The following is a 13,212-nucleotide window of genomic DNA, read 5'->3' as shown; positions in this document are numbered from 1 at the left end:
CCAGTCTTATTAACTTCCTTTCGAGTCCTACGACTGATAATTCGTCCCGTTCTCTCTTACGTCAAGCCCGTCACTTTTCTATTCGGGACGGTCTCCTCTACCGTCGCAATTACCTGTTCGACGGACGCAAATGGCTCCTAGTGATCCCCCGCCATCTACGCACCGACATTTGCGCCGCTTTTCATGCGGACCCACAGTGTGCCCACGGCGGCGTGTTGAAAACCTACACGCATCTGCGTCTTCGATTCTACTGGCGTGGCATGTACCGCTTTGTTCGCCACTTTGTGCGATCTTGCCCATCCTGTCAACGGCGTAAATGTCCGCCTCACACCTCGCCTGCTCCACTGCAGCCGTTACCCTGCCCTGCCCGCCCGTTTGACCGCGTTGGCATAGACCTCTACGGCCCCGTCCCTCCCACTCCCGCTGGTCACCGCTGGATTATCGTGGCCGTGGATCATCTCACACGTTATGCTGAAACGTCTCCATTACCATCTGCCTCCGCCCGCGACGTGGCTTCCTTTCTTCTAAAGAACCTGATTCTTCGCCATGGTGCTCCTCAAGAACTGCTCAGCAACCGTGGACGCGTATTCCTGTCTGACGCTCTTGAGGCCCTCCTCAAGGAATGCCGCATTATCCATCGAACCGCTTCGTCTTACCACCCTCAGACCAAAGGCCTGACCGAGCGTTTCAACCGAACCCTCAGTGACATGCTGCCCATGTACGTCGACGCCAACCACTCCAACTGGGACCACGTTCTTCCCTTCGTCACCTACGCATATAACACGGCGACAAAAACCACCACTGGATTCTCTCCCTTCTTTCTTCTGTACGGCCGCGAGCCCCCCTGCACGATGGATACTCTTCTTCGCTACCGACCCGACATTTCCGAGTGCACGCCACTGTTCGACGCTGCCAGGTACGCCGAAGAATGCCGCCAGCTTGCTCGCTCGTTTACCACGCAGACCCAGTGGCAGCAAAAACATGACCGCGACACTTCCGCGGCCTCTACCTCCTTCCCTGCCGACTCCCTTGTGTGGCTCTGGGTGCCTCCCACAACTCCCGGCCTTTCGCGGAAACTGCTGCATCGGTATCATGGTCCCTACCGGGTTCTCAAGCAAACATCTCCGGTCAATTATATTGTTGAGCCTGTTGCACCCGCTGCGGACTTGCGTCGCCGTGGCCGCGAGACCGTCCACGTCGACCGACTGAAGCCGTACTACGACCCCTCTGTTCTTCCTTCCCCTTAAGACGCCAGGATGGCTCCTTTTCACCCGGGGGAAACTGTAGTGTGCCAACTGTGACAGGTTCCGCTACCGCCATGCGCCGACACTGCGCTGCACCTGACGACGACGAAGTTATGCGCCGACACTACGCTGCGCCTGACGACGACGAAGTTCCCCCGCTCTCTTCTCTCTTGGTGCTGGCTACGCCCGTCTACGCTGCCAGACCCTGCACAGCGGTTCGGTCTCTTGAGGACGCCTAATAAACGCACCCCTACACTGAATATGTTATCGTTTAAAGATAACTGATTAGAAAAGCAGAAGAAAAAGCAACCACCTGCCGCCGGTGGGATCCGAACCCACGACCTCCGAATTACGCGTCCGGAGCTCTACCTCTGAGCTACGGCGACGGCTGTCAATTCTTCTGCTTTCGGGGGTATTTATGTTTACAAGTAACCTAACCTTGAGAGTGTTCATCAGCGCCACCCACATTCATAAGCGGCGGACGTAGGACGTCCTGAGTTACCGCAGGTGTGACGTCGAACTTCATCGAACGTAGATGGTGGAAGCTGCGTGAGAACCCTCTTATGCTTCCTAAGGCGTCAAGGCTGCCAGAATCCAGGCCCTCGCTATTAAGCAAACAAGGGAAGGGGATGAGGGGCTCGTTATAAATATGACAGAAGCCAACAGCCACAGAAACCAAGGGGCACAGGGGATTTTTTTTAAGTTATTTATTTTGTGGTGTTGATCAATTTAGAATATTACTGAATATGTTATCGTTTAAAGATAACCGATTAGAAAAGCAGAAGAAAAAACAACCACCTGCCGCCGGTGGGATCCGAACCCACGACCTCCGAATTACGCGTCCGGTGCTCTACCTCTGAGCTACGGCGACGGCTGTCAATTCTTCTGCTTTCGGGGGTATTTATGTTTACAAGTAACCTAACCTTGAGAGTGGTCATCAGCGCCACCCACGTTCATAAGCGGTTGACGTAGAACGTCCTGAGTTACCGCAGGTGTGACGTAGAACGTCATCGAACGTAGAGGGTGGAAGCTGCGTGAGAACCCTCTTATGCTTCCTAAGGCGTCAAGACTGTCAGAATCGAGGCCCTCGCTAAGCAATTAAGCAAACAAGGGAAGGGGATGAGGGGCTCGTTATAAATATGACAGAAGCCAACAGCCACAGAAACCAAGGGGCACAGGGGATTTTTTTTAAGTTATTTATTTTGTGGTGTTGATCAATTTAGAATATTACTGAATATGTTATCGTTTAAAGATAACTGATTAGAAACTGATCGTTCCATCCAGTTTCTTTGAGTTCTCTTACAATTCTTCACATTAACATTAGAAGCATTCGAAAACATTGGAATCAATTTCTGGTAATCGCACAAGACCTTTACCAAGTAGTAGACGTATTTGCTTTCACAGAGGTAAATATTGCTGAGAATATTACCTGCATGTTCAAGCTTCCGGGTTATACGGAGCATTTCCTTACCCGCCAAATGGGTAAGGGTGGAGGAATTGCTGTTTTCTTCAAGGATTCATTATCGGTTTCCAATATCAACATCTCCATCAACGCTGCAGAGGCAGTGGGATTTGAAATTTCGTACAGCAACATTTCGAGTCATCTCCTTATCATATACCGACCACCGTCTGGAAACGTGGCTAATTTTATCACAGCATTGCATGACGTTTGTAAGCAAAGGTTTAGCCAAGGTAACCTATGCATAATGGGTGACTTGAATATTGATCAGTTAAAGCCTGAGAGAGCATCTGCACAAAACTACCTAAATGCCCTTGCGGATCATGGTATAGAAACACTACTTTCAGATCCTACTAGAGAAGAGATCGTAAACAACAGTTTGTGTAAAACTTGCATAGACCACGTTAACGTACGCGCGTCGGACTTGTCTTATGTTATGGCAGCTGTCATTCGAAAGAAATTAGCGGATCATTACTTTACACTATGCCTTTGGGACGTTAAACCCCATAAACCAACTTTACACTATGCCACTTTGCTAAGGTCGATTCTGCACAGAAACCTAATGATAGCAGGTGTGTTATGACTATACTAGATCGAAAACTATTTGACAGTAAGGTGTCATCCTTCGACTGGAACTCATTGATATCACGAAATAACAAAGATACCGCCTACGATAACTTTGTTTTGGTTCTTAAAAATTTAAAAGAATCCTGCAAAAAAAGTATCATTGTCAAAAAACGAAATAATAATTGCTTCTGGCTTACTGCTGACATTCTCGCAGCCATTAGATGCAAAGAAGCGCTGTGGTCAAAATGTCGCGCTTCACCAAAAAACGCAAACTTACGAAATGAATTTCGGGCTGCTAGGAACAAAGTAACCGCTCTTCTTCGGTCCTCTAAAAGGCGTTACTATGCTAGTCAGTTTCGCAATTGCCATCATGACATGGCGAAAACTTGGGCTATCGTGAACGAACTGCGTGGGCGTCAGCGTAGACCGGTCAAGGACGCAATACAGCATAGTGTTGGTGACTTGACATCCTCTTTGGCAAATGATTTTAATAACTTTTTTTCTAAAGAACAGCGCATTGCCCGTGCCACATCACGTTCGCCGTTACTTCCTTCTTCTGTGATTGACTCAGCATTTCTTCCACACATAACAGAGCCAGATCTTTTCAGCATAATCTCTAGTCTACGGCATAACAAATCGGCTGGAATTGATGGAATATTTATCAGCGACCTTTCCAGAAACTTCCAAAGCTTGAAGTGTGTCCTTCTTTTGATGCTAAATGATATGATTGAAAGTGGCTTCTTACCATGCTCTCTTAAACAAGCGCGTGTTATATCACTTTACAAGGGTGGCAAAAGAAATGATATCTCGAATTATCGCCCAATATCTATCGTGTCGTGTATATCACAAATTTTAGAAAAACACATGTTATGTACAATGTCAGCATTTTTGCTGAGGCATAACGTGCTTAGCCCACATCAATACGGATTTGTTGCTGGTTCTGGTACCCAAACGTTATTAGAAAAGATGTCGGATTCCGTTCATTCTAGTTTTGATCAAAATGAAGTGGCATTTGGTCTCTTTCTTGATGTCAGGAAAGCATTTAATACTGTTCACCATGATATTCTCTGTGAAAAGTTGTTTTGCTGTGGTTTTCGTGGTCCTTTTCAAATGTTACTAAGAAATTATGTGTCTCAGCGATCTCAAATGGTGGAACTTGGACCTGTGCAAAGCAGAATTATAGACTTATATAGTGGTGTTCCCCAGGGATCCATCTTATCACCCCTCTTATTTAATCTCTATGTTAATGACCTCCCCAGCATTATAACTTCATCACAGATTTATCAATATGCTGATGACACCCTCCTCATCTCATCTAATACAGATTTTTCTTGCGCACTCCGTCAACTTCAACAGGACGCTACTAATCTATATGATTGGTTTCAATGTAACTTGATTGATATAAACCCCCAAAAAACTCATCTAGTGTGCTTTAGAAATGCACACAAGCCAATCCCGAAAAACGCTGCCGTTTTTTTGCACAGCTCCAGTTGCACTGCATGTTCTTGCTACCCCATTACATGTGTTCCGTCCGTGAAATACCTTGGCATTTACTTTGACAGTGATTTATCCTGGAACACGCACATGGCACACCTCAGTAAGAAGCTTAGAGGCGTCGCATGCTTGCTCTATGCTCTAAGGGCCTACCTGCCATTTGCCATAAGACGTTTAATTGCACAGTCTTTGGGGTATTCTCTGCTGAGATATGGCATGTGCTGTTTCTTCAAATGTTCTGCAACATGGAAAATTAGGATAAACCGTATTCTCAAGAATATGGCTAAGAGTGTCATCTATTCAATACCCCATAAACAGAAAAGTGTATTCCTTTCTTCAGGTCTGCCTTGCTTTGACATTGTGTTCAAACAAATCACTGTACTCAGATATTTCTGGAACTCTGAATTTCGATTCCACAACGTTAAACCAATCCCATTAAGAAAGGTTTCTCGATATATTGTCCCTGCAGTGCGAACTCATTTTGGTATGTCTATGAGGTCATATTATATCCCATGTATATTCAATGAGATGCCTGATAATGTTTTCAACTTGAACACTCGCAGACAGTTACCTGATGCTATTGCCGAGCTTGAACAGCTCTAGTGCATATGTTTTAATGTACAGAAAACAAAGAATTGATTTGGTAACAGAGGTTGTTGCTGCTGCCGGACGGCGCCCTACAAGCCCAATTGAGGCTTTGGCGCCTCCGCGTCTTGTATTGTTTCTTTGGTGTGAATAAAGTATTTATTATTATTAAAAGAAGAAGAAAAAACAACCACCTGCCGCCGGTGGGATCCGAAACCACGACCTCCGAATTCTTGCTCCGAATACGCGTCCGGTGCTCAACCTCTGAGCTACGGCAACGGCAGTCAATTCTTCTGCTTTCGGGGGTATTTATGTTTACAAGTAAAATAACCTTGAGAGTGTTCATCAGCGCCACCCACGTTCATAAGCGGCGGACGTAGAACGTCCTGAGTTACCGCAGGTGTGACGTAGAAAGGTCATCGAACGTAGAGGGTGGAAGCTGCGTGAGAACCCTCTTATGCTTCCTAAGGCGTCAAGGCTGCCAGAATCAAGGCCCTCGCTAAGCAATTAAGCAAACAAGGGAAGGGGACGAGGGGCTCGTTATAAATATGACAGAAGCCAACAGCCACAGAAACCAAGGGGCACAGGGAATTTTTTTAAGTTATTTATTTTGTGGTGTTGATCAATTTAGAATATTACTGAATATGTTATCGTTTAAAGATAACTGATTAGAAAAGCAGAAGAAAAAACATCCACCTGCCGCCGGTGGGATCCGAACCCACGACCTCCGAATTACGCGTCCGGTGCTCTACCTCTGAGCTACGGCGACGGCAGTCAATTCTTCTGCTTTCGGGGGTATTTATGTTTACAAGTAACCTAACCTTGAGAGTGTTCATCAGCGCCACCCACGTTCATAAGCGGCGGACGTAGAACGTCCTGAGTTACCGCAGGTGTGACGTAGAACGTCATCGAACGTGGAGGGTGGAAGCTCCTTGAGAGGTAGAGCACCGGACGCGTAATTCGGAGGTCGTGGGTTCGGATCCCACCGGCGGCAGGTGGTTGTTTTTCTCCTGCTTTTGCAATCAGTTATCTTTAAACGATAACATATTCAGTAATATTCTAAATTGATCAACACCACAAAATAAATAACTTTAAAAAAATCCCTGTGCCCCTTGGTTTCTGTGGCTGTTGGCTTCTGTCATATTTATAACGAGCCCCTCATCCCCTTCCCTTGTTTGCTTAATTGCTTAGCGAGGGCCTCGATTCTGGCAGTCTTGACGCCTTAGGAAGGATAAGAGGGTTCTCACGCAGCTTCCACCCTCTATGTTCGATGACGTTCTACGTCACACCTGCGGTAACTCAGGACGTTCTACATCCGCCTCTTATGAACGTGGGTGGCGCTGATGAACACTCTCAAGGTTAGGTTACTTGTAAGCATAAATATCCCCGAAAGCAGAAGAATGGACAGCCGTCGCCGGAGCTCAGAGGTAGAGCACCGGACGCGTAATTCGGAGGTCGTGGGTTCGGATCCCACCGGCGGCAGGTGGTTGTTTTTTATTCTGCTTTTCTAATCAGTTATCTTTAAACGATAACCTATTCAGTAATATGCTGAATTGATCAACACCACAAAATAAATAACTGAAAAAAAATCACCTGTGCCCCTTGGTTTCTGTGGCTGTTGGCTTCTGTTATATTTATAACGAGCCCCTCATCCCCTTCCCTTGTTTGCTTAATTGCTTAGCGAGGGCCTCGATTCTGGCAGCCTTGACGCCTTAGGAAGCATAAGAGGGTTCTCACGCCGCTTCCACCCTCTACGTTCGATGACGTTCTACGTCACACCTGCGGTAACTCAGGACGTTCTACGTCCGCCGCTTATGAACGTGGGTGGCGCTGATGAACACTCTCAAGGTTAGGTTACTTGTAAACATAAATACCCCCGAAAGCAGAAGAATTGACAGCCGTCGCCGTAGCTCAGAGGTAGAACACCGGACGCGTAATTCGGTGGTTGAGGGTTCGGATCCCACCGGCGGCAGGTGGTTGTTTTTTCTTCTGCTTTTGTAATCAGTTATCTTTAAACGATAACATATTCAGTAATATTCTAAATTGATCAACACCACAAAATAAATAACTTTAAAAAAAATCCCCTGTGCCCCTTGGTTTCTGTGGCTGTTGGCTTCTGTCATATTTATAACGAGCCCCTCATCCCCTTCCCTTGTTTGCGTAATTGCTTAGCGAGGGCCTCGATTCTGGCAGCCTTGACGCCTTAGGAAGCATAAGAGGGTTCTCACGCAGCTTCCACCCCCCACGTTCGATGACGTTCTACGTCACACCTGCGGTAACTCAGGACGTTCTACGTCCGCCGCTTATGAACGTGGGCTGCGCTGATGAACACCCTCAAGGTTAGGTTACTTGTAAACATAAATACCCCTGAAAGCAGAAGAATTGACAGCCGTCGCCGTAGCTCAGAGGTAGAGCACCGGACGCGTAATTCGGAGGTCGTGTGTTCGGATCCCACCGGCGGCAGGTGGTTGTTTTTTCTTCTGCTTTTCTAATCAGTTATCTTTAAACGATAACATATTCAATTATATTCTAAATTGATCAACACCACAAAATAAATAACTTAAAAAAAATCCCCTGTGCCCCTTGGTTTCTGTGGGTGTTGGCTTCTGTCATATTTATAACGAGCCCCTCATCCCCTTCCCTTGTTTGCTTAATTGCTTAGCGAGGGCCTCGATTCTGGCAGCCTTGACGCCTTAGGAAGCATAAGAGGGTTCTCACGCAGCTTCCACCCTCTACGTTCGAGGACGTTCTACGTCACACCTGCGGTAACTCAGGACGTTCTACGTCCGCCGCTTATGAACGTGTGTGGCGCTGATGAACACTCTCAAGGTTAGGTTACTTGTAAACATAAATACCCCCGAAAGCAGAAGAATTGACAGCCGTCGCCGTAGCTCAGAGGTAGAGCACCGGACGCGTAATTCGGTGGTCGAGGGTTCGGATCCCACCGGCGGCAGGTGGTTGTTTTTTCTTCTGCTTTTGTAATCAGTTATCTTTAAACGATAACATATTCAGTAATATTCTAAATTGATCAACACCACAAAATAAATAACTTTAAAAAAAATCCCCTGTGCCCCTTGGTTTCTGTGGCTGTTGGCTTCTGTCATATTTATAACGAGCCCCTCATCCCCTTCCCTTTTTTGCTTAATTGCTAAAAACAATGTTCTCTCTCAAGTGAATACATACAAATACCTTGGCCTGCGGATCTGCAATAACCTCTCCTGGACAGAGCACGTTGACAAAGTTACAGCTAATGCCCTATGCAAACTATTTTTCCTCCGACGTGCTCTGAAGCTCGCCCCCCCCCCCCCCCCCCAGTGTACGTTCACTTTCATATAACACTATTATTCGCCCTATGTTAGAATATGCCGTCATAATCTGGGATCCTTTTACCAAATCTAACATTGCTAAATTAGACTGTCCGAAAGAAAGCAGCACGGTTTATATACAATTAATATACCCGCACATCTATCACTGCACTTCTTAATCATAGTGGTTTGCTTCCAGTCTCTCACAGAAATCGCATCTGTCGTCTAAAATTCTTTTTTGAGTTAATCAAAGGCCAGTACAATATTGACACATCCAATATTATATCGTTCTCCTCAGGGTACAACACCAGACAACGCCGTGATTTTACAGTAACAATATGAAACGCACGAATTAACACCTTTAAGTACTCCTTTTTCCCCAGAACGATCACAGACTGGAATGATCTCAGTAATGATGCAGTAACCCAAACTTCACTAAAAAGGCTTGAAAGCCACCTTTAATTTATATTGTCGTACCGCTACATTTCTATGTTTCGTTTGTACTTTTTGCAATTGTGTTCTTGATCTTAAATTGTTGATCAATTGTTCTTGAATTGTTTGCTTGTTCCTGAGTTTGTTTTGTTGTTTCCAGCATTTATGTATTTCTATATTGTGTGCCCACCCTGGGCAGGTCTTGCAAAAGATCGCAGTATCAATAAATAAACACATAAAATAAATAAAAATACTATTTAATCCGTACATGTTCTCCATATGGTTCCCAGAGCATTTCAGCGCCTCTGTTCTTTCTGCTGGCAGCAAAAGGCAGACACACTACATATCCTGTGCTCATGTAATCAAGAACACCATCGCAGAGTCTGCAGCTCTCTACCCAATCGTAGTGGGCGGCTGCGCTGCTGAGCTCGGACCCGGGTGTTCAACTCCTAGATACGCAGCGGGCCGAAACGCCACCGAATGACATCGTTGATCGACCACCTGGCATCCGGGCTAGAAGGGGAGCCCACCACGGGGAGGGGGACACCGCTCCAACCCGCGCCTAAGACCTCTTCTGTAATAAAGTTTACCTCCTCCTTTTTGCATCGTCTGCGCTGGGCGTGCCTACTTCCGGCCGCGCGTGGCAATTGATGTCTACTTCTTGGATATCACGAGCATCCTGCCCGTGTGCTCGGGCAGGATGCTCGGGTTGAGCTTTAGTGCATAAATCTCGGCAGACACCGGAAGCCCTCCTTTCCCTTATTCCGCACTGCAAAATGGAAGAAACATGATATGCCGTTGGCCCCCTGGGATATTGGCTTCATAAAAGCGGTTTCTTGGTTTTAGTTTCTTTTAATGGGGTTTAACGCCCCGAAACAATTGGCTGAGAGACGCCGTTATGCAGACAATTTCGGCCACCTGAGGTTATTTAAAGGGCACTGACATCGCATAGCACACGTCTCTTCAGCATTTTGCTTCCATCGAAATGTGACCGCCGTGGCTGGGATCGAGCCCGCGTCTTTCGACAGCCGAGCACCATAAAACTCCTCAAGTGATTAATATGCGATATGCAAAGTAGATTTGAGTTCCGTTTCGTTAATCCTGTGCAGGCAGCATGTCTGTTGACTATTAGTGCTTCAAGGTTTCAAAGTTTTATTTAAAATAACAATTGGTTGCCGAGGAAGCGACAAAACGGTAAAGTTGCCTGACAAATAGACACCTCCTTTTTACTCACACTCACATGAGGGGGCAATTTTTACACAGAAATCATAGCCACATTAATCTACACGAAAAGTACGCACAGAGTGAGCGTAAAGATATCAATAAGCACATATTAATATAAGACAGATGAGTGGAAAAGAAACATAAAATTAACACAAAAAGAAAACTAACACGATCAAAGATTAAACCTAAAAAGCATTACATATAACTGTTTAGGACAACAATGTGAGTAAAAAAATGTCCTTGTACATGGATATTGAGTAATTAAGACAGCATGGCGAGTACAAAAAAAAAAATTGTTGGCCTTCCTTGGCTGCCTGGCAATATGATGAGCAATAGATCATGCCCTATGCGTCGATCACCTTTGAAACTACGGCTCAAGTTGCAGTTATAGCACTGAGTCTCGCGTAATGACGGTCCCTTACTGTTCAGCTCACAACACCGACTGCACAAGAAGAGCCACCATAATTTGGACAGTTTCCGTTAGCCTATTTCAAGAGTTATGTGAAGGAATAAAATATTGGCTGATTCAGATTTTCACAACTAATGCAAACGCCTACTTAATTCGGAATTTTGGCCTGGATGCAAATTCCCGTTTCTTTCTTAAAGACACCTCCTTCAATACGAAATCTGAGACTTAAAAGGCGCTTTTGGCAGCTTATACTCTGCTACTTGCCGCGGCATGCATGCAGCTGCGGTTATAGAAGCCCGAAGAACGAACTTTCAAGATTCAGCGACGGAGCATGACATTTGCTCAATATATCGGCTTTCTGAAACTTGCACACCTATAATGTCAGGATGAGCTTTTTTTGCGGTGCTTGAAACTAAAAGGCCATCTTGAAATTTCAGGTTTGTTGGCATGCCTTTCGTGCAAGAAAGAAAACCTCGATTGCTGAGACCTTGATACTAAAAACCTTAAGGGAAAGCTTCCCCAGAAAAGATGTAAAAGGGAGCCTTTGGACATAAGGCTTTAGATACTGCACATGGTTCTTCCTTTTTTGTGCTTCGTTCACCCATGCTCTCGCGCACGCGTGACTTGGATAAAGTAGGGCAGCACTAAAAGCCCTAAAAGCAAAAACCCCTATCGGAATGCGTTAGATGAGTCGCAATGGCTCATAGATGTGTATCATTCAATATTTGTAAATCGATTTTCTACAATGAAACTTAGGAAAAGAATTTTTAAAATGAAGAACATTTGTCTTCTCATCTTTTATTTCACTGACAACGATACCTTTAGTTCAGCAGCCCTCGACTCTTTCGCTTGCCAAGATAAAAATATAATGCGAATGTCCGTTGTAACATCTCGTTTAGCGTACAGCGATAGCTTTTGAAAGAAGTCAGTTCTAATGAATGCGCACGTCGGCAGCCGATAGCCAATACGTCTTTAAAGCACCCGTATAATATTTGCGGTTATAAATGCTACAAAACATCTTATTAACGTAGTTCAAAAGAAATAAAAGCAAAAACTAAGTTTGTGTTCCTTATAGCGTTTTATTGCGTACGTCTACTCACCCTCCTCATGCAGGTAGTAGCAGACGATGCGCCCGATATCTCAAAGCAACCGCGGCGCCACTGCTCAGCAGACGATCGTGTGGTCCCGCTCCTCGCCGCGCCGCCGGTGTTTGCAAAATGACCTTACCTGTAAACAGTGCGTGGGCTTCATCCACATTACTGTCGACAAAATTCATTGCTTATGAAACACTGCTATAAATACCCGTCAGAAAGACAGTAGCTACTCCCATCTCTCCATCGGCTCCCGGTAGCTATTCCAAACTCTCCATCTGCTCCCCTAAAGCAGCCATGAAAAAATTACTGTCGTGAACAATAACGCTACAAGTGCCATTAACAAATTTGTTCTTGTACGACAACGTTACAAACTGAAGGTCATTAAAAATTATTTCTTGGGTAGTTGGATTTCTAGTTGTTTTCGCACTATTAACGATTTGCATCTTATAATTCAACTTACTGCTCTCGCGTCGAAGTGTCATCTGGCATTCCTCAGGGTTGCTGCATGGCTCTTCGTTATTCTTAACATATGTTAATGATTTACCTGGAAATATTACATAACACATGCACCTTCATGCAGGCTACCGTATATTGTATCACTTGGTATCACCATGTGATATGCCATGTGATTACCATGTGATAGCCTGGAGATCACCCGAAACTAACCGTCATATTTGGTAGTTTTCGCAACTCATGTAATATCTCGGTGATGGAAACACGTTTCGAAAAAACTTTCATGTCTTTCACTAACAGCATATCTCCTTCAATGTTTAACTACCTTCCCTGAGTCATTAGTGCATAGTATTTTAGAATATAAGTATCCTGGCGTTGTATTTACTAATAAGATGTCCTGGAGGAAGCATACTTATTTCATTTGAACGAAAGGACTAATAGCTTTCGTATATACGCGAACTTGAAATATACAAGTCAAAGTCGATTAACGACCAGAGATTACCTGCCAGTTGAACTCTATTCCATTATGGCTGTCATAGTTTTTTCACTCTCTTGTCCCGCATCTGTCACTACCTGCCCTAAGTAGGTGGATTCTGTAAACATTTCCAATGCTTCGCTGCTATCGTCCACTACGGTTACTTTATAAAACTGTTGAACAGCACTTTAGTTTTCTGCATTTTAATTTTCGGAGAATGGTGCGGTGCGCTAGTCTGTATGAATTCATACTTAGTAAAGAAAATTCCCAACAAGCCTAACACTCCTATGTATGGAAATGCGAAAACATTACTGTCGCTGGGCGGCTACGACACACCCGAAAGGCTGTATGACGAACAGTTTCATCACTGTTATGATACGAAAGTCTAGAAACGCATACAATAGACGCTGTATAAGTCGTCGGTTCGGATCCCGGTCGTAAGCTTGCCTCCAACTTGATTAGTGCATGTAA

This window comes from Amblyomma mixtum, chromosome 4 (assembly GCF_055824585.1).
Source record: "Amblyomma mixtum isolate Tamu chromosome 4, ASM5582458v1, whole genome shotgun sequence".
NCBI lineage: Eukaryota > Metazoa > Arthropoda > Arachnida > Ixodida > Ixodidae > Amblyomma > Amblyomma mixtum.
This window is presented reverse-complemented; position numbering follows the sequence as displayed.